Raw genomic sequence first — 4,550 nt, 5'->3', positions numbered from 1 at the left:
TATTTTGATATACATAACAATATAATTTATTCCTGTGATCAAAGCAGCATCATTACTCCAGTCTTCAGTGTCACATGATCCTTCAGAAATCATTCTAATATGCGGATCTGCTGCTCAAGAAACATTTAATGTGTACAATTGTACAAAATATTTGTGTACAATATTTTTTTTCAGGATTATTTGATGAATAGAAAGTTCAAAAGAACAGTGTTTATCTGAAATCTCTCTTTGTAACATTATAAATGTCTTTACTGCCACTTTTGATTGATTTAATGCATCCTTGCTGAATAAAAGTATTCATTTCTTTAATTTCTTTAAAAAAAAAATAAAAATAAAAATTCTTACTGACCCCAAACTTTATTTATTTCAGATAAATGCCGTTCTTTTGAACTTTCTATTCATCAAGAAATCCTGAAAAAAAAAAGTACACAACTGTTTTCAACATTGAAAATAATCATAAATGTTTCTTGAGCAGCAAATCAGCATATCAGAATGATTTCTGAAGGATCATGTGACACTGAAGACTGGAGTAATGATACTGAAAATTCAGCTTCGATCACAGGAATAAATTACACTTTACTATATATTCACATAGAAAACAGCTGATTTTAAATTGTAATAATATTTCACAATATTACTGTTTTTACTGTATTTTTAATTAAATAAATGTAGCCTTGGTGAGCAGACGAAACTTCTTTTAAAAACATTAAAAATCTTAGTGGTTCCAAACTTTTGGACTGTACTGTACTTGGAGGAACAAAGGGTCAGGAATGGCCATATATGGAAGGGAGAGTTTAACCTTGAAGAGTTAAGGAGAAGTATGAAGGTGCCCAGGAAAAGGATTGTGTTATTCTTACACTGTGGTTTCCAAGTGAAGCTGTCATGACTGTTTGAATCTTTCTTGCAAGAAATAAAACATTAAAAGACTCTTGGGTCTGAGTTTGTTTCTTACACAGTGAGTTGCTGTCAATTTTTGCCACAACAGCTTTAAAAAGTAATTCGTAACATATTATGTTAGATTACACAGGTTTTGTTACTTAATCTAAATACTTTAGAATACTTTAGAATACTAATATGTAACACACACACACACAAAGTTAAGCAAGTTTTTATCTCACGATTCTGATTTTTTTATATAAACTTGCAATTGCAAGAAAAAGAGTCAGAATTGTGTGATAACTTTCTGACGATTGCAAGTTTATATCAGAATTCTGACTTAGAATTTCGTTAAAATTATTCAAATGTTGCATAATCTGCAAGGGGTATGAAGATAAGCAGAACTGTAGCTTGAGATGCTTTTGCAGACTGTCAGAATTGGAGAATCACCAGCTGCTGTTTGCAGTAATTGCCATCACAGTTTACATTAATGTTTAAATTACATTAAAATTATTTAAAGTATTTACTTTTGTACTCTAAAATGCTTTTAGGATATAACCGTGGTTTGATCACCACCCATTTAAAATGTACTTTTATTATTTTAAAAAAAATAAATATAACTGGTAAAGTGGGACTTTTATTTTGGAATGCAGGTTTGACGTCATAAGGATGCGCCGCGCAGCTGCTCTGTTGTGATTTAGCTGAAGAAAGGTTTGTGTTTTTAATCATAAAAAGTGTTTATATATATATATATATATGCAGAACTCTCTGATAATCGTATAGTTTTATCTGAATTGGGAAACGACTGTTGTTGTGAACATTGAGTTTATTTACTCATTAATTTAGTTTAAAATAGAGAGTCGCTGTTCATAATTTTCCCTGTTTTTCAAACATTTTATTTCATTGCCTTAAAATTATTTATTAAAAGATTTATTAATACTGTATATTGACATCCATATTGGGTGTTCGAGGAAGAAGGGGAAGAGAAGGGAGAGAGAGGAAAATACACACTTAATAAGGATGTATTAAAAACAACACACTTATTTTCCTAACACACCTGTGTGTCTAGTTCAGGACACCACATTTTGTGTTAGTTTGAACTCATCCAGAGTGTTATTCTTCTTCACACAGACAGTGTTTGAATATTTAACACACTAATAATGTGCCATAAATCAAACAGGTTTGTGTCAGATGTGCTTTGACCAGTTAACTACATGAATGCAATACAAATATAAAAAAAAAAGCATTTATTAACTTGACTGGTACATTAACATGAAGTCAATATTCACATATCACGAGTCATTCACCAATGAAAAAGAGGGATACGTTACTTCAAAACGTTTTGAGAAACTGTGAAAGTCCCGTACCAGTAAGAACAAGGTCACTCTGTAAACGCACCTGTCCTTGACCATCTTTCATTCATCTTCAGGACAAATTAATTTGTTTTCGATGGAATCTGAGAGATGTCTGTCCATCCATAGACTGCCTGAACCTTGATCTTTGACGCTTCATAAAGAGATCATAAAATTAATCCATATGAATTGAGCTTTTTAGTCAAAATTTTCTGAAGATAATCAATTGCTTGATATCATCATTTTTGCGTATAGAATCGATACACATTATTGTTGTTTATTGCCACACAGCCATCATCAGAAGCTGATCACTCCTCTCTTTCCTCCACGTAATTAAAGCTGTGACTGTGAAGTGCATGAAGTGTCCAACATACCACACTTCATATTTCATATGCTTACTTACAGGCCTATAGAATGGTGTGTAAACAAATTTATGAGGAAAAACTGTAAAAAATCACTTTCCAAGTGTTCAAAGGCTTAGTTTGTTTCATTTAAACACATTTCGAGAGTGTTGCCCACTTCTGCAACATCTGATTGAGATTTAGTTTAGATGTATATTTCTTTTTGTTAATTATTCTCATCTTAAACAGGACAAGCACACAAGCTCCTGGTGAAGCGACTGAGATCCATGCAACACACTATTATAAAGATACATTCAGTCTAGTTTATGTTATATTAACAAATGAACCTCAAGGATTGTACATTCTGCACTTTCAGCCAGCGTACCAGTGTGAGTAACTATTATTTATTTGATTAATATTTGTGCTAATGATGAGTGGTTTGTTTCAGACTCTCTTTCATGGGATCAGTGGAGTGTCTTTGGTATTCACTGTCCTTGAGTTCATCATCTCCATCTGTCTGTCAGCATTTGCCTGTAAAGCCAACGCCTGCTGTGCTGCTCAGGTGAGTCATGTGTTCAGGTCAAGAAGATGAGTGGCTGCTACGGTGGTCTGGGTGGTTGTTAGGACATTGCAGATCAACAGAAAAATAGGTAGTTTTTAACAAAACTGCACAAAGACACGTTTCCACAAAACCTTTCAGCAGGATTTTTGTCTTTTTTCCATTTCCATTTGAAATGCAGTGCTGTCTATAAACCTGTAATACTGGAACTGTCTGCCAATGTTATTGAATTTATATGACAGTAAGAAGGTATAAAACACTACATGTGCATTTCTCCAAAGGTGCTGAATGTTCACCAAGTTGTAATTCCACAGCCCTATGCCGTCTTTAGACCCAATCAATCCCATGATCTTATCAAATCAGAGGTAAGAGAAGCTTGTAGCCCCAGTCTAACTGGACTTTGTGTAAAATCGTAAAAAAAAAAAAAAAAACGGTCCATTATTTGGATTAGGTTTGATTTTATATATATATTTATACACACACACTCCCGACAAAAAGTTTGGGATTGGTAAGATTATTCCTGTGTGTGTGTGTGATTGTTCAAGAATTGAACATTAATTAATTGAGCATAAATAACATTGAAGCTGATGGCACATCTGTTTTTCTTGCAGGTTCCTCTGGTCAGCGACTCTTCCATGCCTCACCATCCTGCAGTAAATCCCCCACAATACAGTGAATGTTCTGCTCCTAAATATGAATCTTAAAAAGTGGACAGAGCTGTGGTCCTGCTGTTGGGCTTTACTCTTTCACAGGACACACAGGTTCTTCCAGTGATTTATTGTCCTTTATATCTGCTTTCCTTTCTCTAAAAAGAGGACATGAATGTAATCACTGGATCATATAGTAACAGATTTATTAGTCACTCGTGTAAACAATTACTATTCAAGACAAGATACTGTTTCACAATTTTCTTTATATCAACAATGCTGCCTGATCATCAGTGAAACTCACTCTTTTTTACTTTAAAGATAATAAACTCTTTAAATACCTTAACAAATATTACTGATACAAAACTGAATGTTTAAAACTTGTAAAGCAAAAGAAAATATTAAAATTATTCATAAAATTCCTCAAAGTCTCAGTCCTTTGTGTCTCCTTTAGCAGGCTTCCTGTTCTGGGATTGAAAAACAAAACACCAGTCTGTCCTGATAAAGTCTGATTTGTTTTCTTTCTGGATCTCAGGATTGGATCTGTTATTTTCCAGTGATAAATGGTCAATGTTTATTGAGTGTGGTCAAACATAGACACAAGCAGATCCTGCGCAGGACAACGACATGAACTCCAGAAGCCACTCAAAACTGAATTCAAAGAATTACGGCAGGTGTTTCCAAACTCAGTCCTGGAGGAACACTGTCCTGCAGAGTTTTTTGTGTTTGTGTTAGGGATGTGCATCACATCTCAGTGCATAGCCAATGATACTAT

General features: G+C 33.9%; 1 long non-coding RNA gene across 1 annotated transcript; it reads left to right on the top strand.

The window, feature by feature from the left end:
• The first annotated feature begins 1,533 nt into the window (after positions 1-1,533).
• LOC137024777 (uncharacterized) lies at positions 1,534-4,159 on the top strand. The gene is made up of 4 exons (XR_010895749.1): positions 1,534-1,587; positions 3,018-3,131; positions 3,410-3,493; positions 3,740-4,159. It is a non-coding gene; the product is annotated as an uncharacterized lncRNA (long non-coding RNA).
• Positions 4,160-4,550: the final 391 nt, after the last annotated feature.

This window comes from Chanodichthys erythropterus, chromosome 8, assembly GCF_024489055.1.
Source record: "Chanodichthys erythropterus isolate Z2021 chromosome 8, ASM2448905v1, whole genome shotgun sequence".
Taxonomy (NCBI): domain Eukaryota; kingdom Metazoa; phylum Chordata; class Actinopteri; order Cypriniformes; family Xenocyprididae; genus Chanodichthys; species Chanodichthys erythropterus.
The sequence above is the reverse complement of the archived record's forward strand: the minus strand, read 5'-3'. Positions and strand labels throughout refer to the sequence as shown.